Below are 21,819 nucleotides of genomic sequence, written 5' to 3' on the forward strand. Positions count from 1 at the left end.
CCCGCTGCCCAGGAACCCACCTGTTGAAGCAGGTGCCTTTATTAGGTGGAGACCCAATGCTGCTCCCCACCCTCAGCGCCTTTTCAGATCACTTCTCCTGGGCAGAATCAGGCGTTCCTTTCTCTGCTCCCAAAACCATCCTCGGATGTCTGTGTGTTTGTCCTGCCTAGGTTCCTATCCTCTGTCCCCTTGACGATAGCTGCTCACAGAAAGTCACCGTGCCTTGTTCGATGCCCTGTGATCCCAGCTTTCAGAAGACATCGGTGGACAGTAAACTGCTGGAGAGACCTTGCCTTCAAGAAACTTGCAGTCTATTGAGAGATGAAGTCAAGGAGGGGCTTGCCCAAAGGGAACAGGGCGGTTCTGCTGACTGCCACTAGGGGGAGAGCCAGCCAAGGTCCCTGCCCACAGCTCATTTCAGATGGAACCCGGGGTCCCTTGGCTGTACCGGGGGTTTGAACTGTGCCTGGGATGAAGGAGGCTGGGGAAACCATCACTCATGAGGCGCTCACTAGAATCCACCGTGCTCTCGGCCTCACACACACACACCCAGAGCTTTTTTCCCCAAGACCTCTGTTCCCAAGGAAATAAGCCCAGAGGGGAGGATGTGTTGTGACAAGGCAGACAGGGAGCCATGGATACACGGATCCTCCAGAGCTGCGCTGGCCACTGGCTAGGTGGTGCCTGGGCCAAGCGTTTCATTCCTCCAACTGATAGACCCCTTGTCTGTTCACAGGGAAAATGAAACCCCTACTACCTCTATGGTTTTTGTAAGAAATAGAAAATCCGGGTAAATAAAGAGCATCTGGGACATAGAGTAAATATTCACTGACCGTCAACTCCTTCTTCTATCCCTGCTATCATAAGCTCTACGACCACAGCCATTGTAGTGACCGCTGGTTCCAAACGCCCAGAACCTGGCATCTAAACAGCCCGTCTCCCATCACCATCTCTATCTGAACAACTAGCTTTGTCTGCTGACACTGATGTGGAAGTCTCTACAGAACGTGCTTTGAGGGGGACGAAAAGGAAAATGCCATCTCCCTGCTTCCCCTGAACCCCCTCCTGGAGGCCTCCCCACGTCCATCCTCGGGACGATGAAGGCAGGATGAGGACACTGGGGATGGCGAGAGGATGAAGGGACCAGTCACTGCCGCCTAACAATGCTGAATGTCCTCCTCCTCCTATGTGGGGCTCAGGTCAGCAGCGAACTTCAGCTGCACCGTCCTCCCATTGAATCGTCCCGGCTCTGGGTTTCTTTTTTTTTTTTTTTTTTTAATCATCACGATCCTTTGGACATGGGTTTATCAGGCCGAAAATGGAGGTTCAAGATGACTGAGGGACTGAGGACTGACTCAGCAGTCTGCTTTGGTCATGCTGTTGGGAGGCAATGAGGCCCATTGGGAACCGGGTCTCCTGTCTTCACCTCATGCAACAAGGATGCGCTCCTTATTGGAGGAATGGCGGGGAGCCAGGTCAAGGGAGGCTGCTGAAGACACCCACCTTCTTCCCTCTGTGTCCTTGGAAGGACACATTTCAGGCTGGGGGGTGCCCACGTCCACCCTTGGAAGGACACCAGGAGACCCAGCCTCCCCCGTGAAAGACCACGGGGTGACCCTGGACACACACAGGTCTCGCAAGAGCGGCCTGCACACGCATCCCCGGCACATGTTTGAAGGTGTCCTTCTTTCTTCCCCCGACCAGCAGACATTAAGTGAAAGTCACTCAGTCATGTCCGACTCTTTGTGACCCCATGGACTACACAGTCCATGGAATTCTCCAGGCCACAATACCGGAGTGGGTCGCCTTTCCCTTCTCCAGAGGATCTTTCCAACCCAGCGGTTGAACCTAGGTCTCCGGCATTGCAGGTGGATTCTTTACCAGCAGAGCCACCAGGGAAGCCCAAGAATTCTGGAGTGGGTAGCCAATCCCTTCTCCAGTGTATCTTCTGACCCAGGAATCAAACCGGGGTCTCCGGGGTCTCCTGCACTGCAGGCGGACTCTTTGCCAGCTGAGCTCTCAGGGAAGCCCGACCAGCAGACTTGCCCTGTGATTATGCCCGAGCCGAAGTGCCCGTCTGTGAACTGTAGCCTCAGGGACACCTGGGCAGACTCCACGTTCCCAGGTGGACCTCAAACCCCAGGTCAGGCAAGACGGTCCCTTCCTTGGACACAGATGCTGGGGACTGTGTGGACACTCCTGCACCATATGGGCACAGAGTCTGGGGACCTCGGTCTGTGCTGGAAGCATGGCTCTGATCAGCAGAGCTCCCCTTGAGCCTGGATGTCATCACGTGCCGTCTGTGGTCCCGGGTGAGTTACTGCACCCTGCCATGTGCCCGACGGCTCTTGGCCTGTGTGTGCCGGAGGCAGTGTCCGAGTCCCAGATGAATGGACCTCAGCGGCGCCACCCACATCCTAAATGTTCAGGGCATGGCCTTATAGAGCCTTCCTTCACCCTCAGACCAGACTCCCAGACAGACGGTGGAACCATGAGCGTTTCCAGAAAGGGAGCCCAGAGAATGAGGACGCGTGCACCCCTGTAGCATAGTCCTTAGGTAACAAGAGCCGGATCCGCATGACTCCAATCTGTCGATTGTAAACAAAGCACCTTCGTATTTAAGAAATCATCGTATTTAATAAGGATGTTCCGCGAAGGACCTATGAAAGCGGGAGCAAAGCCTCCACTTTTGGCTACACTCTTCTGTTTTCAACCTTACCAGTTCATGCTCATCTCATTAAGCAGACTGCTTCATTACAAGCAACGCTAAGGTGCTAATTTAATTCCCGCCAGTGACTTTTTTTTTTTCTCTTCCAAGCTTGTTTACCTGGGAAGCCATGTGTAACTAAAGAAAATTCCCACAGGCTAGCAGGAGGAGCTGGGGGCAGGTTTTCTGTCATGTTTCTCCAAACCTGGAGTCCAAAATCTCTGGGCCCCAGAGGTTTAATTACCGGGTGCAACCTGCTGTTTGGGGGTGGGGCTGGGGTGGGGAGTGGAGGCCTCCAGCCCAAGCTGCGACCGGAGCCAGAGGGACGTCTGTGGCCCCCCCAGATGAAGAAGGGCCACAGTGTCTGACAGGGGCTGGGGGTCTGCGTTCAAATTTGGATCTTGAGGTGGAGCTTCCCACCTTTTCCAGTAAATTCGGTGTGTTGGCAAGATTGACTTTTCTCTCCACCCCTCCGGGCGGAGAAGGAAGAGGGGTCACCGGGTGGTTTTAGCACAGAGATGGAGGAAGCAGCCCTTTGGAACCTGGAGATTGGTTTTTGTTCTTTGACCAGCGTCTGCCACAAAAGGGGACGCCCCCTCCTCCCCAGCTTTCAATTAACCCTATGTGAGACAGGCAGGGGATTAAGAAGCCTGGCTCAGGCCCCATTCAGAAGGTTCCAGGGGGGCTTCTTCAGAAGATTCTTCAGAACAAAGGTTGCCAAACTAAGTAGCTTTTTTTTTGTTGTTGCTTAGCTCTGCCCTATTGTTACCGTAAAAGCGACCTTTTCCACTTAATTGGGGCTTTAGAATTTCGCCTCTATTGTGTTTGTCCTAAGAAACCCCTGGCAGAGGAGCCCTGTAAGCTTGTGAACACAGGCCTTTCTGCAGTGACTCCAAGGCTATTTGTGTATTTGGGTCCAGTGAGGTGGTTATTCTAATAAAAATATTCCTCATAAAATGCTCATGGCGGCAATAATTAGGTTTCATACATTGAGTTTCTGTTATGGATCGAGTGCTGTGATCCACGCTTCAGGCATTTTGTTTCCAATGTCACAATTAGCACGTTACAGACCAGAAGGGGAAAGTTCGGGTGGAAAGGAAACCCCCTCCCCCTTCCCAAGGCCAAGGCCCACTCTGTGGGCCACAGGATGTCATTTATAATAATTTTTGGTCCTGCATTTTTTGGTTCGACCCTAGATCTCCAGTGAGTCACACCCAAACAGACAAGAAACTAAAATACCCATCTGTTTGTGCGTGCGTGCTCAATTGCATCTGACTCTTTGCAACCCTGCAACCTGTGGACTGTACCTGCTGGGCTCTGGTCCATGCAACTTTTCAGGCAAGAGTGGGTTGCTATTCCCTCCTCCAGGGGATCTTCTGATCCAGGGATTGAACTTGTGTCTCTTGCATCTCCTGCCTTGACAGGCAGATTCTTTACCACTAGCGCCACCCAGGAGCCCTCTGTTTGTACACACAGCCTACGTGCAGACGCCTATAGGGAACAGATCGGAAGCACAGATGCAGGCCTGGGAGCTAGGGTAAGATACCAGGGAGTGGTAAGGCCTGAGGCAAACCAGAGCTGAAACTTCTTTTAAAGATGCTTTCATTCAAATTGATTCTGTTTCTGTATCTTCCAACCGCTAACCACTTCTAAGCCATTCTTGGTCTGGGTTTGGGGACTGGGCCTCCCAGCGGGAGGTGCCTCTGTTCTGTTGAGGGCACCAAGCAGATGTGACAAACTTGGGGCCCTCAGACCCCTCCCTCCCACCAAGGTGTTTGGGTGCACCGGGGCTCTCACGGCCAGGAGACTCCAAGTTCAGGTTCTGACTTCCCTGCAATGCTGGACCAGGGTCTTCAGCAAGTCAGCCCCAGGCAGGACAGGCACTCCCTGCTCCCCTGTACCTGGCCGGCATCACCCTTTCTTGCTATCAGCCTCACCTGTGTGGCCACTTGAGTTTGTCAGCTCTGAGCTGAAGGGACCAGCCTTCCCAGGGACAACTTTTCTATGTCAGGTCCAGGGCAATAAGAGCCTTCAGTTTCACCTCCTGTCACAGAAATAGTCCGCACACCTAATTCACCGAGCAAGGGCCAGAGAGTCTTGAACTCAGTAAGGAAGGTGTTGAGAGGCTCAAGGGCATCCAAGCACACGTCTCATAAATGTTAAGCCAAAGATAACCAAATAAAAATGATATCCAGCTACAGGGCGTTCAAGAAGATCCTGCTCATCTCCTGTGTTTATGTGGACGAATGTCCACATTTCATACAGAAAATATCTTGAAAATCGGGCTTCTCTGGTAACTCAGTGGTAAAGAATCTGCCTGCCAGTGCAGGAGATGAGGTTCGACCCCTGGGTTGGGAAGGTCCCCTGGAGAAGGGAATGGCAGCCCTCTCAAGTGTTCTTGCCTGGGAAAATCCCATGGATAGAGGAGCCTGGCTGGCTACAGTCCATGGGATCACAAAGAGTCAGACATGACTGAGCCACACACACATGTCATGCAAACAGGTTGGTAACTGAGGGTCCTCTTTAGAAAGTGCCTTATGTTGTATATTTAAACTGAACTTAGAGAAAGTATTCTGTTTTTCGCCTTAAAACTATCCAGAGAACTTTCATCAAAAGACCTGGATTGTCTCTCTGCCAAGGGAATCAAGGCTTTGTCTAGGATGGGGGCTGTGAACACCTGCCCTTCCCAGGGCCCCTTCAGTGACCCATCGAGGGGTTTAATGACTGTTAGATCAATCGAGATTGATTGAGAACAATTAAATTGAGTTTGGACATTCCACACCATTTTACAGAGTGGAAAATTCATGTCACAACTGAAGTACTTACAGGAAATGGAAGTTAGACTCTGAGCAATCTCAGCCCATGGAATTCTCCAGGCCAGAGTACTGGAGTGGATAGCCTTTCCCTTCTCCAGGGGATCTTCCTAACCCAGGGCTCGAACCCAGGGATCGAACACAGGTCTCCCGCATTGCAAGTGGATTCTCTACCAGCTGAACCACCAGGGAAGCCCAAGAATACTGGAATGGGTAGCCTATCCCTTCTCCAGTGGATCTTCCCAACCCAGGAATCAATCTTCTAACCCAGGGATCAAACTCAGGCCTCCCGCATTACAGGCAGATTCTTTACCAGCTGAGCTACCAGGAAAGCCCCTGAGCAATCTCACCGATTAGTAAAATGGCCAATGTCCACAAAAGAAACAGAAAATAACCTCTTGCACTGATTTACTCAGAATCTCAAAGCCTTGTTGTAAATGCCCCATCCTGACTATTGTAAACAGAGCTGCACTGAACACTGAGGTGCATGTCTTTTTGAATTAAGGTTTTCTGAGGTGTATGCCCAGTAGTGGGATTGCTGGATCATACTGTAGTTTTATCGCTAGTTTTTTTAAGGAATCTCCGTATTATTCTCCATTGTGGCTGCACCAATTCACATTCCCACCAACAATGTAAGGGGGCTCCCTTTTCTCCACACCCTCTCCAGCGTTTATTGCTGATAGATTTTCTCATAATGACCATTCTGAGTGGTGTGAGATGATACCTCCTAGTAGTTTTGATTTGCATTTCTCTAATAATGGGCGATGTTGAGCATCTTTTCATGTGTGTGTTGGCCGTCTGTGTCTTCTTTGGAGAAATGTTTGTTGAGGTCTTTCACCCAATTTTTGATTGGGTTGTCTGTTTTTCTGATATTGAGCTACATGGGCTGTTTGTATATTTTGGAGATTAATCCCTTGTCAGTTGATTTGTTTGAAAATATTATCTCCCATTCTGAGGGCTGTCTTTTCATCTCATTTTTGGTTTTCTTAGCCATGCAAAAAAGATGATCAGGATGGGGGGCATTGGAGGGATGTCCAAGAGGGAGGGGGTAAATAGACATACGGCTGACTCACTTTGTTATGCAGCAGAAACCAGCACAACATGGTCAAGCAACTATATTCCAATTAAAAACAAAAACAAAAACAAAACCCCTTAGCTGGCTCCTCTGTCCACGGAGTTCTCCAGGCAAGAATACTGGAGTGGGTAGCCATTTCCTTCGCCAGGGGATCTTCCCCACCCAGGGACTGAATCCAGGTCTCCCGCACTATAGCAGATTCCTTACTGTCTGAGCCGTGAATGGAGAATGGAATTGGGAGCCAAATGAGGCCGCACAAAGGACACTGGGATTTCTCTTGAACTCTGGGGAAAGAGGTCTTCTGTCTTGGAGCTTACTAATTAGAACCATCAGAGGTAGCCTCTGCCCTGCCCTCTGGGCATTGTTTGCTTGTGAATGAAACCATCTCATTAAAAAAGCAGACCTGAGAGAGAGGTGGGGAAAACAACCAAACAAACACAAACACCCGTGGATTTCTGTTGACTTCACTGAACCCCTAGACTCAGCTGGGAACAGGAGCAAAATCGTGTTTTGATCCCTTTGGTTACCTGACCCCCAAAATGTCCCTTCACGTCTAAACCAGTCTGAGACGTATTTGTCACAAGGCAGTTTCTGACTCACAGACACCGCTTGTCACCTGTGTGTTTTTATTTAACCTTCCCCTAGTGAGTTCTGTGCAAAGGGGTACTCAGAGGCTTTTCCTCAATGTGCCTGGCTTCTGGGGCCAGGGGTCTGCCTGTGCACCCAGATTCCCAGGGCAGGAGTGTCCCCATTTCCTTCCACACCAGGGGGCCATGGATTTTGATTTGGGGACAAACTCACAGTCTCACAGGTCTCTCTGTGCAAATGCCCCCACATCACACTGCAATGCACAGTCCTGTGAGAGCCAGGTGATGCAAGTATGAACACTTGGGATAATGCAGCTTGACCATTACTGCCTGCCCCAGCATTCCAACCTAGATTTGGTCTTTAGCTCCGTGCCTCAGTGTCCCCGTCCAGGGTGAACCCAGGCTGGCAGTCATGGAGCCCCATGGGAGGGTCTTGGTGCCCTGGTCCCGATGAACCTTCCTGCTCAGCTTTCTGAGCCAGGGCCCCCCTGATGCCCCCAGTCCTGGTGTCTGGACTCTGCGTTCCTGTTTTAGTTCCCTGATCTTGTCGTTGGGTTCCCATCCTGGGGAGAACCACAGAAATCTTGGAAGCCTCTGAAGCCTTTCCCAGAAGTGGACAGCCTTTCTTTCTACATGTGGTCAGACAGGGCTCTCTCTACTGCAGGTCGGGCTCTGAGTGCACTAGGATGCCCAAGTCACATCCCCCATCCTCCAGCAGGGTGATTGCAATGCAATGGAATAGAAACAACACAGGATGCTTTCAGGACAGGAAGAGAAGATCCTGAATGAGCCCCAGAGAGCTTGTTGGAGGAAGCTGCAGCTAAGCTTGGTCTTAAGCAAAGAATACAAGTGATATAGGCTCCCAGCTACAGGCAGAGGGTCCCACGGAAACAGATGTGATGACAAGAGCACCAGAGAGCCAGCAGGAAAATATGAGCACAAAGCAGGCTCCGCGTGGAGCAGAGAGTCCAGAAACGAGACCAGAGGGCACAGGGGAGCAGGAGACAGGTCTCGGAGGCTGGAATCAGCCTGGTGGTCACAAGAGGAAGACTGAACACAGCCCTAGAGGCAGAGAGGAGGCTTGACAGTGTCAGCCAAGAAAGGAACAGTCATACCTGCCTTTTCAAGAGTTCAGCTAGAGGTGCCATTTGGAGGGCTTTTCTGGCGATCAAAAGCAGGTATTTGTCCAATTATGAATCCTGTTTGCCACGGGGCTTGCCAGTGACAGACCGCACCCAGTGGGTCAGACATCTTGGAGACTGACACCAATGTGAGTATGGCTCAAGGTCATTGGAGCTTTTGGGCATTTGTAGCTAGGCTTCATGCAGACTGTCCCCCAAATTCTTGGGCTCTTACACTTCTCTGTCCCTGAGATCTGTCACCGGGATCTCACTTCACCCAAAGAGCAGGCCACCTGGGCTGGGGAACCAACCGGGTACCGCCATTAGCCTCACAGCTGTCAGATCTCAATTCATGGCAACATCACCACACAGGATTCTGCTCTGTTCCTTCTTTCTGCAAAGGATCTGAACGGCTAACTGGGTTCCCTGCGATGATAACCTAGGTGCCATGGCCTTTCCAAGTTCACACCCATGTTTTATTGCTGTTTTCTGTTTGAAACCACTATAATAGCTGGTGCGTAATTTTTAGGCACTCTGCTCACCAGATCCTGTGCCAAGGACTCAGGCCACAAAGGTAAACAGGACACAATTCTGACCCCAAGGAGCTCAAACCTATCGCAGCAAATATTTAATCACATTTTTCAGTGAAGAACTGAAATGCCAAGAGGTTACCTGATCTTTCCCGAGACCATGTAGCTCCCTGGTAACCACAGGATGGGTTCTGCGTTAGAAGTCAGCACCCCAGGTCCCCTGGCATATTGCATAGCCACCATCCTAGTATTAATCTGGGGGCGCCATGGAGAAGTCGCCTCTGGGGACGAGCTAATCCGACTCTGGTCTGCCGCTGACGCTGCTGAGAGCCTGAGCCAGAATCCCCCAGCTGCTGGATTCTCTAGGAAACCAGCTCCCTGATTTTAGAGGTGGCTTTCTGACCAAAGAGCATCGTCAGACTAGCTCACGCTTCTTGAAAAGGAATTAGAGGAAAGGCAACAGCATTCAGCCATCAATCTGCCTGATGGCAGCATCCAGTCCCAGCAGACTGACTTCCGCTCTCCTAACACGGCAGGGACAGGACCTCAAAGCCCGCAGCCGATCTCACCTGAGCTGGGTCTCAGCCCGGGCTCCCTTTGTCCCAGCAGCAATGGGCTCCAGCTGGGAGAAGTCCGTGCTCCAAAGTGGCTGGTCTGGGAATCATGGATGCAGCTTCTCGTTTCCCTTCTCCAGGCGATCGTCAAAGCCTCTTCCAAGCTGCGGAACGAAACCTAGATGTGGAAACCCTCTCCAGGGCTGCCTGGGTGCCTGGCATCGCTTGGCACACTCAGCCCCGTCCGGGCTCCAGCCAGACTGCTGACCTCGCACTGGCGCTGTGTGATATAACTCGCTCGCACGGGGAGGCATTAACTGTCTCGTCCCCAAGCTCTGAGCCCTCACGTGTCTCCAAGATGCAGGCTCCTGTGATGCCACTGCTCTGACGCCTGGTCTGCTCTCTGCCAGGGCTCCAGCCATGCAGGGGTTCACAACCCATTCCCTGCAAAAGATGCCAGCCAAGAAATCACCGTGTTCAGCCGCGATTAATTTCAAGGCTTCTGTTAAAGTTCCTCCCCTTTATTTATGAAGCCAATAAAATATGTTTTCAGCATTAAGGTATGTGTCAAGATTCTAGTGTTTTCCCATAAATACCTATTCATCGAAGTCATTTTAATCTTAAGAAAAAAATCCAGCAGTCATTCCTTCATTCCTGCATGTCATGTTCTCATTTGATTTATATGAGTTTAAACTCCATATGGAGAGGATATGGTTGACTGGGGAGACATGGGTATTTTTTAAAGTGAAACCACATAGGAAACTAATAATGCACATTAGAATAGGGATTGTCTTATTGGAGGAACGTGAGAGACACAGAAGAGGGGCATAGACCTGAGACCAGGGAGACCTGGGTCCCAGTGCCAGTTCTAATAGTCACTGAACTGCACAGATTCATGCCAGTGACGTGGTTCTCGGGCTGCACCATGCCCACAGGCTTGCAAGCAGTTAGGCTAGTGGGTTGCAAAGTCCCTTCAGCGTCACCCTTATAATAGCTTTCCTTAAAAGCCATCTTCTTGTAGCTTTCAAAGCAGCATGGCCAACAGATGGGCAATCACTGGAGTTCCTGAAGACTCACGGATTTCAGGTCACTCACCCTTCTGAGCTCTGTGACTCCGCCAGACCTTGGAAGGCGCAGATGCATCAGCATCCTTATCTACATGACAGGAAAGCACTACCTGACGCTGAGCTGATCCAGGTGCTGCATGAACTAAATGAGTTGACGCATGCAAAACCACCATGAACAGGACTCACTCCATGTCAATGTGACCTGTCTTTATTACTCTTCACCACAGTCAACCCGGCTCTTCCCCAGCTATCTTTACGGTTATTCAGTTACAAAATCACTTCCTATTCTTTGTGACCCCATGCACTCCAGCACACCAGGCCTCCCTGTCCTTCATCATCTCCCGGAGCCTGTTCAAACTCATGTCCATCCCGTTAGTGACGCCATCCAACCTCTCATCCTCTGCCGTCCCCTTCTCCTCCCACTTTCAATCATTCCCAGCATCAGGGTCTTTTCAAATGAGTCAGCTCTTCGCATCATGTGGCCAAAGTATTGGAGCTTCAGAATCTGTCCTTCCAATGAATATTCAGGGTTGGTTTCCTTTAGGATGGACTCATTTGATCTTCTTGATATCCAATGGACTCTCAGGAGTCTTCTCCAGCACCACAGTTTGTAGGCATCGATTCTTCAGAGCTCAGCTTTCTTTATGGTCCAACTCTCGCATCCATATATGACTACTGGAAAAACCATAGCTTTGACTAGATGGATCTTTGTTGGTTAAAAAAAAAATGTCTCTGCTTCTTAACATGCTGTTTAGGTTGGTCATAGCTTTTCTTCCAAGGAGCAAGCATCTTTTAATTTCATGGCTGCAGTCACCATCTGTAGTGATTTTGGAACTCCCAAAAAATAAAGTCTCTCACTGTTTCCCCATCTGTTTGCCATGAAGTGATGGGAACAGATGCCATGATCTTAGTTTTCTGAATGTTGAGTCTTCAGCCAACTTTTTCACTCTCCTCTTCCACTTTCATCAAGAGGATCTTTAGTTCTTCTTCGATTTCTGCCGTAAGGGTGGTGTCATCTGAGTATCTGAGGTTATTGATATTTCTCCCAGCAATCTTGATTCCAGCTTGTGCTTCTTCCAGTCCAGTGTTTCTCATGATGTGCTCTGCATATAAGTTAAATAAGCAGGATGACAATACACAGCCTTGACATACTCTTTTCCCAATTTGGAACCAGTCTGTTGTTCCATGTCCAGTTCTAACTATTGCTTCCTGACCTGCATACAGATTTCTCAGGGGGCAGGTTAGGTGGTCTGGTGTTCCCATCTCTTTCAGAATTTTCCACAGTTTGTTGTGATTCACATAGTCAAAGGCTTTGGCATAGTTAATAAAGCCAAAGTAGATGTTTTTCTGGAACTCTCTTTCTTTTTTGATGATCAAGTGGATGTTGGCAATTTAATCTCTGGTTCTGCCATTTCTAAAAAAGGCTTGAACATCTGGAAGTTCACGGTTCACATACTGTTGAAGCCTAGCTTGTGGAATTTTGAGCATTACTTTGCTAGCCTGTGAGATGAGTGCAATCGTGCAGTAGTTTGAGCATTCTTTGGCATTGCCTTTCTTTGGGATTGGAATGAAAACCAACCTTTTCCAGTCCTGTGGCCACTGCTGAGTTTTGCAGATTTGCTGGCATATTGAGTGAAGCACTATCACAACATCATCTTTCAGGATTTGAAATAGCTCAACTAGAATTCCATCACCTCCACTAGCTTTGTTCATAGTGATGCTTCCTCAGGACCACTTGACTTCGCATTCGAGGATGTCTGGCTCTAGGTGAGTGATCACACCATTGTGATTATCTGAGTCATGTAGATCTTTTTTGTACAGTTCTTCTGTGTATTCTTGCCACCTCTTCTTAATATCTTCTGCTTCTGTTAGGTCCATACTATTTCTGTCTTTTATTGTGCCCATCTTTGCATGAAATGTTCCCTTGGTATCTCTAATTTTCCTGAAGAGATCTCTAGTATTCCCCATTCTAATATTTTCCTCTATTTCTTTGCGTTGATCGTTGAGGAAGGCTTTCTTATCTCTCCCTGCTATTCTTTGGAACTCTGCATTCAAATGGGTATATCTTTCCTTTTCTCCTTTATATGTTAGTGAAGTGAAAGTCACTCAGTTGTGTCTGAGACCCCATGGACTTTACAGTCTATGGAATTCTCCAGGCCAGAATACTGGAATCGATAGCCTTTCCATTCTCCAGGGGATCTTCCCAACCCAGGGACTGAACCCCAGTCTCCCGCATTGCAGGGGGATTCTTTGTCAGCTGAGCTACAAGGGAAGCCAATCTGTTATCTATGTACTAAATACTTTCCTAGACTTGAATGAAGAGTTGCAGGAAAAATGTCTGTTCTCACGGAAGCTAGCAGACAAATAAAAAGACTTTCAAAAACACCTCCACACAAATATCACATATATGCACAGGTAACAAAGGCAGTTGTCACCATGCACTGATTAATTCCTGTCGCAAGTAGCTATTGTTCTTGCTCTGTATTATACCCTATCACGCCTGGAGAGTGGATTATGAAGCTACATGAAACACAGCTCAAGCCTTCGGGCAATGGTAGGATAAGAAAACGTAGTAAACAAGTGAGTGCAGTGAAATACTATTTATGCAGAAAACATTTAGACAGTGTACTATATGTTCATAATTTGATATTGAGCAAAAGTGATATCATCTCATGTAGCTAACATTCTAGAAAAGATGAGACACAAAATGAGAAAAGTAAGAATATTCTAGTGGCAGGAGGAAGACCAAGGGGTTCCAGGGTAGCTGTTCCTCCCTTATACAGAGGGAATATTTGTGATGATTTTAAAGATATGCTCCTAAGTCCTCTGGCACTCCACTCCTAATGTGCAGAGTCCAACTCACCTCCTTTTGAATACGTGTCAGCGTTAGTAACTCACTTCTAATTGAATGTGACAGAGGTAACATCATGTGACTCAACAGGCAAGCTCATGAAAAGTAGGACTGCTTTGCTTGGCCCTCTGAACCTTGAGACCCTGCCCTGGGAAACTGGGCACCATATTGTGGTGACGCTCAGGTGACCTGGCTAGACACCACACAGGGGTCCTGGTTGAAAGGCCCAGCTGAGGCTATAGCCAGTGACCACATCAGTCACCAGACCTGAGTGGGTGAGCTTCTCAATGATGCCAGCCTTTAAGCAGCAAAGAAGCCTTACCTCCATCAAGTCCCACCCAAGTTTCAGGTCTGTGAGTGGAATGGATGTGATCATTGTTTCAAGACACACAGCTCTGGGGTGATTTGTCACACAGCCAGAGTCACCTGAGCTGTATCACATGGGTTTGATAACTTTCTGCATGTTGACAGTGGCTATGAGAAATATCAACAACCTCAGATATGCAATGATACCAGTCTAATGGTGGGAAGTGAAGAGAAACTAAAGAGTCTCTTGATGAGGGTGAAAAAGCTGGCGTGAAACTCAACATTCAAAAAAATCTAAGATTGTGGCATTTGGTCCCATCATTTTATGGCAAATAGAAGGGGAAAAATGGAAACTGTCGCAAATTTTATTTTGTGGGGCTCCAAGATCACTGCAGATGGTGACTGCAGCCATGAAATTAAGAGACGCTTGCTCCTGGGAAGGAAAGCTATGACAAACCTTTTGGTGGTGGTGTTGTTCCATCACGAAGTCACGTTTGACTCTTCGCAATCCCATGCACTGCTGCACTCCAGGCTTCCACTCTCTCCCAGAGTTTGCTCAAAGTTGTGTTCGTTAAGTTGGTGATGCTATTTAACCAGCCCCTCCTCTGACCCCCACTTCTCCTTTTGCCTTCAACCTTTCCCAGCATCAGGATCTGTTCCATGAGTCAGTTCTTCACATCAGGTGGCCAAAATATTGGACTTTCAGTTTCATCAGGCCTTCCAGTGAATATTCAAGGTTGATTTCCTTTAGGATATGCTGGTCTGATCTCCTTGCAGTCCAAGGGACTCTCAAGAGTCTTCTTCAGAACCACAGTTTGAAAACATGAATTCTTTGGCTCTCAACCTTCTTTATGGCCCAACTCTCACATCCATACATGACTACTGGAAAAACCATAGCTTTGACTATGTGGACCTTTGTCAGCAAAGTGGCATCTCTAGAGTATTAGAAAGCAATGCTCCCGTGAACTGGGTGCCTCTGAAAAGTCTTCAGCCACCAATTGATGATGCCTTTTTCACCCTCATCAAGAGACTCTTTAGTTTCTCTTCACTTCCTGCCATTAGACTGGTGTAATTGCATATCTGAGGTTGTTGATAGTTCTCCAGGTCCTTCTCCTTCTCCAGAACCAGGCCACCTTCACCAAGCTGCACAGTCAGTGGGTCAAAGCATCCATCTTCCTCTTTCTCCTGGTTCATGCTTCCCCTGCTCTTCTCTATTCCTGTGACTTTGCCATGGAAGCAAAGGATGAAGAAGGGCACCCAATCCTGCATAATTCAAAATCTGTGCTTTCATCATCCAGGTAACAGCAAGACACAAGAGTTATCAACCTCAGTCTGCCTTTGCAAATTACTTTCTCCTTTTGGTCAGATATGCTATTATGCCTATCCCATGAGAATACTTTTTATAAGTAGGCTACATTGATATGTCTCTCAGTATCATTTAAGTAAAACCACATATATAGCTAGAAAACAAGTTTAAATCCCAGTTCTTCTATCAACTAATCATAGAGCCTGTGCCCTATTGCTTAACCTGTGTCAATCTCAGTTTCCTCATCTATTGAATAAAACACAGTAATATCCACCACTCAGGGCTGTTTGCCCAAGATCCATATGCTACAGAGAACACATGCTTTGGGACCAGCACCACACTTCCTTCCCTGATCTTAGTCAGTTTCCTTGCTGAAAATTGGAAAGGGACTCTTCTCCTGTGGTGCAAATATTATTTCAAGTCACTCTCTCACCAATTCTCTCTCAAAGGCAAAATGATCCTCCAACATGAATGAGATGAAACCGCCCTGGTGAACGACCTTTTTGATGTGTGAATCACTGTGCAATGCAAACTGTAAAGATCTTTAGTTGAGTAATTGGAGCACAAAGCATGTCACCACTCACGAGCTCTGGACCCTATTTCACCATTATTTCTGACTGGAATCCATTAGGACAAGACATAAAGAAACCTCAAACAGGCAGCAAAAATATTTCACTTTGGTAGTTACCAGTTACTCTGCCTTTTATAGATACAAATGGTTTCTGGGTTGATGAGGTCATCTTTTTGAAGATAGAATCTGCTGATCTAGTCTTTTTGAGAAACGGTGGAGTTTGCAAGTGGGCTGCAGGAAAAGTCCTGTGTGCTTTCTAGGCATCTCTCCTTGTGATCTCAATCAGAGGCTCCTGGGGCGAGGTGCACTTCCCACCCACGTGAGAACACACAGAGCAGATTCTGGGTCTAAGTAGCCCAAGGCAAGCTTCTGGCTGGTGTGGCTCAGAAGCCAAGTCCTGCCCTTAAATTGACCTGCCTTTTTTCCAGCCTCCCTCATTCCTCATTCCATCATCGCCTGCTCTTCGATTGCCCACAACCAGCATCCAAGCATGTCCGTTAGCTCAGGGTAACCTTTCAAAGGACACAGGATGTGCTTTTTCCTCCAGGGTTACCAGGTAGATTCAGAGATGAACAGTACCCATGAATATTTAATGAACAGCTTAACATACCAAAGCAAGGAATGCTAGAATCTAGGGGTGAGGTCCCAACCAGCTGATTTTAATTTTTAGTGAGATGTTTTCCTTTCTGGCTTCCCCCAATCTGAAGTCAGATGCTGATTAAAAATATCACACACAGATCCTCTAGCCAGCTCTGCAGAAAGGATGCTGACATGAGCTATACAGTAACATTTTAACAAGAGTCTGTGAGGTGTATATATTGCGGATGAGCAAATCCAGATCCAAAGAGTTGGGGTAAATTGCCTGATGTTACACAGCTAATAAATGAAAGAACTAGGATAGAAACTCACATTATCTGCCTTAGAAACCAAGCTGTAAGCCTGTAAGTGGACAGACTTGTAAGGTATTGCGTATTCTGTGCATAACCTATTTAAAATTGAAATTGCTTTTAGTTTGCCCCTTAATTAGTTCATAACCATTGACCTAATGTGCTGTCTCATTTCCTGCTCTGAATTGGAAATGAGAAGAAATTGAAACAACCCATTATTACTCATTTTTACTATTCTATCATGGTCCTTGCAAATTTTCAATTACCCAAATCATGTCATTTCTTTAACTGCACAAGCCAATGTCAAAAGGACCTGGGTGGCATGGTGCCTCGTGTAAAGCCATCCCCATGCTTTCCTGTTTCAGAGAAGGGCTCTCACAATGAGACTGTTTCCATATAACTTTTAAGACCTTGTTTTGAATCCTCTCAGGCTCAAAGGTCCTTCATGTGAAGTGAAGGTTTTGAATTCCATCCAAGTAGAGAGCACACCTGTTCACACCTGCACTGGGGGGTGGTCTGCTGAATGGGGAGCCCAGGGCAGTTGCAAAACACCTCCTGACTGGTGGGTGCAGCCCACCCTTGTTCCTGTCCAGATTCAAGATGTTTTCTTACTGCCCACTTTATGATGTTTTTCTTTACTTCTAGTCTTTCGTGCTAGGATTTAAATGTTTCCACTAGAGAAGTAAGAATATTCTATTTGTCTCTGTCATGTCCCTGTGAAGGAGGACATTTGTCCTTGATGTTCATTCATTTCACAGTCAGACAAGGACTTTGAGAGCTGCCACTGGTGGGCAGGCTCTTGGAGCCCAGGTGCCCCTGAAACATCACCCATGCATCCTGGGGAGAGGGAGCAGTGATCAGCCTGTGTCCACAGCCCCCAGATCCGTCCTCCATGACCCCGCAGAGTTGTTCCTTTCTTTACCTCGGGGTGCAACTGAGCAGAACATGATGAGTGCCTCACTGGGCCCATCTCTCAAGGCGGGATAAAGAGACCACAAGTGGAGGCTGTGTCACTCTCCCTTTCTGAAAATTCACAAGGTCCCATTCATTCAAGTCTTTGTTCTTTCCTTCAAGAGCTATCGTGTGTTTATTCTGTGTGAGGACTGCTGCTGCTGCTGCTAAGTTGCTTCAGTCATGTCCAACTCTGCTGGTGCCTAAATTACATGGTCTCCGTGCTCAGAGAATGAAGGAGAAGGAGGATGGATGAGGGGAGGAAGGAGGGAGGAGGGGAGGAAGGAGAGAGGAGGGGAGAGAGGCAGAGGAGGGGAAGGAGGAGGGGAGGGAGGCGGAGGAGGGGAAGGAGGAGGGGAAGGAGGAGGGAAGAGGGAGGGAGGAGGGAGGAGGGGAGGGAGGACAGAGAAGGGGAAGGAGGAGGGAAGAGAGGGAAGGAGGAGTGAGGAGGGGAGGGAGGAGGGAAGAGAGGGAAGGAGGAGGGGAGGGAGGAGGGAGGAAGGAGGAGGGGAGGGAGGAGGAGAAGGAGGAGGGAGGAGGGGAGGGAGGAGGGAGGAGAGGCAGGCGGATACAGCTTGAATCACCAGTGCTTTGAGTGCCAGGCCTGGGGAGCAGGCCCACAGCAGAAGGCCCAGGAAATCAGAAAGGTGGGAAGTCTGCTCTCAAAGTGGTTGGGAGGCAACCTCATCAAGGTCAGGGAAAGGAAGAGAAGAGAACGTCGGAGACTAAAATGATGAAGAGGAAAGCGGTATGACCCCAGTTCGGGGTGTCTGCAGCATGATGCACTTTGCATTGAAAAGATGGAAGAGTAACCAGGTTCTGAGGAAGAAACAAGGAGCATGCTTAACCCATTCAAGGAGTCTGGATTGAATTGTGTCCCCCAGAAAGAGAGTCCTCACCCTCAGCACCTGTGAATGTGATCTGATTTGAAAATAGAGTCTTAGCAGATGGAATTAGGCTAAGACGAAGCCATTCGGGCGGTGCTCAGCCAAGATGACTCGTAAGAGGAGGGAAGTGTGGCCCCAGAGCTACAGGAGAAACCTGTGTGATGATGAGGCAGGGCTCGGAGGGGGCGGCTGCAAACCAGGGGGGTGCTCAGGATGGCTGGCAGTCAGCAGAGCTGGGGGAGGCAGGGAACAGGTCTCCCCATGTCTGCTCAAGCAGCCAGGACAAAGCACCACCAGCTGATGGCTTTGGTAATGGGCAGTTATTGTCTCACAGTTCTGGAGGAGAAAGTCTGAAATCGAGATGCTGGGGCCCCATGGTCCCTCTGGAGGTCCTCAGGGAGGAGAAGGGCCAGTCCCTGCCCTCTCCCGACGCGGGTGATTTGCTGACACTGTCTGGTTTTCCCTCTAGATGCACGACTCCGCTCTCTGGCTTCATCCTCACTTGCTATTCTCCCTGGGCTTCTGCTGTATTGCCTTGCCCCCTTTCACAAGGACACTAGTTGGATTGGAGTGGGGCCACTCTACTCTAGTATGACCTCATCTTAGCTAATTACCTCTACAATCAACCTATTTCCAAACTAAGTCACAAAGTCACATTCCAAGGAACTGGACATTAGGACTTCAGTATGTGAATTTGGGGGAACAGAATTCAACACGTGCCATTTTTCTAAAATTTGTGAGGGGAGCACAACCTTACAAGCATCTCAGTTTGGGGCTTCTAGCTTCCAAAACTGAAAGAAAATAAATTGCTGCTGTTTTAGGCCGAATGCTTTGTAAACCATGGTTAAGACAACCCTAGGAAGTGAATACAACTATTAAAGTAAAAGGAAAGATAAGATGATAATTCAAGTAGAGGGTATTTGAAGGAAAAGGATTATTTCAAAGCAGCTAAGCAAGGGAATGAAGGCTGTCCAGGTGGCACGGTGGTAAAGAATCTGTCTGCCAAGGCATGAGACACAAGAGGCGTGAGTTTGATCCCTGGTTTGGGAAGGTCCCCTGGAGAAGGAAATGGCAACCCACTCCAGTCTTCTTGCCTGGGAAATCCCATGGACAGAGGAGCCTAGAGGGCTCCAAGGGGTCTCAAGAGTCAGACACTGCTGAGAGACCAAATATGCAAACACCCAAGCAAGGGAATGGAGGAATTTGAATGAGATGGAGATGGAGATGGAGAATCAGGGCCTGTGACCCAGGGGAAAAGGACCCTGAATGAATGCATTTCAGGCTGGCATGGCATGGTGCAAAGAGGAGGATGGAAGAGCAAGGAGAGTGTTTGGGGCATTCATACAGTCATTTGTCTGTCCACAGATGGGCGAGGCTAAGACAGGATGGACATGACGGTGAATCTGGAGGCCTGGGCGTGGGGGCAGGGACCGCAGAGGAATCAGGGCCTTCGGGGGCTGCTTTCTCAGGGAGTCCTTCATGCAAGAAACAAGGGAAGTCCTTCTAGTTTCTTTCTTTCTTTATCCTCCCTGACCCTGCATCCCCAATCTGGACCTACCACCACAAAGCCGTACTTTAAACTAAAAGTAGTATCCCAAAGTGGCGTGGACCAAGGCAAGTTTCTCATTCAATTATGTCATCAGTGTGAGGATCTCTTGCCATCTGGCATATTCCTTTTTCATCAGCGTTATGAGAAGGCTTCAGTCTGTTCATTGAAATCCCCAGGAAGAGATCCCCCACTCACTATTTCACCTTCTCTCCTCCCAGCCTGACTCCCAGGCTCAGCCTTGCTCCCTCAGCCCCTGTTCCCCTCCCAGCCTTGGCTGCCTCCCACCCCACCCTCACTTTCCCCAGCAGAACCGTCTGGAAAGCTGATGGCTCAATCGTGGCAAAGGTCCTGCATGGTTTTTCTCTTCTTTAATTATTTTAGTCACACTGCATGTGCTTTGACTCATATTACAAATAAGGCTTGGATGACCCATCGGTCAGAGACGTTTTTACATCCCTTCATTAGCTTTCGAAATATATCAAGCCAAGTCACGTTTTTAGAAGATGTCGTTTCAGTGTACATTTCAGCTAAAAATCACTACACGGTTTCAGTTTCAGTGGCTGGTTTTGCAAATTAATATGGTTCCATTCAGTGTGGGGTTCATTCATGGTTCGGGTCAGGTCATGACCCCGAAAGCATTCCTAGATAAGGTGGGTGATATTAATTTCTTAAAATAATAGTGCTGAAGACAGACATGAAAATAACCCTTTGTCTGTGACCCCACGGTCCTCACAAAAATATAAGTAAAAGAGTGCTGCATGGCTTACTTAAATCAGCACAAGGCCAGAGCTTCTGTGGTTGGGAGCTATGATGTATGTGGATACCAGGTCCAAAGTTAGGCACATTTGTGGTCCTTCATGGATGACACTTCTGCAGTTTTCTTTCAGAGAAACCTGGCATTTAATATTCAGGTGGCTTATCTAGACTGACTCATTTTTTGGGAAAGGTATTTCAAGTCCTAGTAGGTATTGTGCCACATGGGAGTCCTGAAAACCTGAAACTCTTATTGCATGCTAAGTTACTTCAGTCGTGTCTGACTCTTTGCAACCTGATGGACTGTAGCCCACCAGGCTCCTCTGTCCATGTGATTTTCCAGGCAAGAATATTGGAGTGCATTTCTATGACCTCCTCCAGGGCATCTTCCTGACCCAGGAACTGAATCCCCATATCTTGCGTCTCCTACATTGGCAGGTGGGTTCTTTACCACTAGCACCACCTGCAAGAAGACTCTTGAGATTCCCTTGGACTGCAAGGAGATCAAACCAGTCAACCCTAAAGGAAATCAACCCTGAATATTCATTGGAAGGACTGATGCTAAAGCTGAAGTTCCAATACTTTGACCACCTGATGCAAAGAACCAATTCATTGGAAAAGACCCTGACGCCAGAAAAGACTGAAGGCAGGAGAAGGGGATGACTGAGGATGAGATGGCTGGATGGCATCACCAACTCAGTGGACATGAGCTCGAGCAAACTCTGGGAGACAGTGAAGGACAGGGAAGCCTGGCGTGCTGCCATCCACGGGGTCCCAAAGAACTGGACAAGACTTAGCAGCTGAACAACAACGTTTGTGTAAACCACAGAGTCTTTCTGATACTCCTCAGAAACGTCTCTTCCCGCGTGGCTAGAAGTCAAGAAGGTCTCCACCTCCTCCTCCGCTCCCAGCACAGAGATGCTCATCATCTGACCCTCCAGTTCCACCTTTTCTCTTGTCTCCGTCTCTCTGCTTTTCTACTTGAGAGGATAATTCTCCTGACAAGGAAAAAGCAAGAGTGTCACCCGCTCTGTATCCCCCCCTCCCCCGGGACACACGCTAACACACATTCAGACGGGCAGTGCCCACACTAACCACAACACCCGGACTGGCCAGTGTGAGAATTTCCGCCCCAAGCCTGGCCACAGATGCCTCCGCAAGGATTCCAGCCAGGTCACAAAGCCCTGGTGTCACTCGCTGGCTACTGAACACAGCTGTTTATAATCCACGCAGCCCCCACCCAGGGCAGCCTGGAAAACCCCTGTAATCTGAAACAGGCTTTGTCCCCAAGCCATTCCTGAGCA

This window comes from Budorcas taxicolor, chromosome 11 (assembly GCF_023091745.1).
Source record: "Budorcas taxicolor isolate Tak-1 chromosome 11, Takin1.1, whole genome shotgun sequence".
Taxonomy (NCBI): Eukaryota; Metazoa; Chordata; class Mammalia; order Artiodactyla; family Bovidae; genus Budorcas; species Budorcas taxicolor.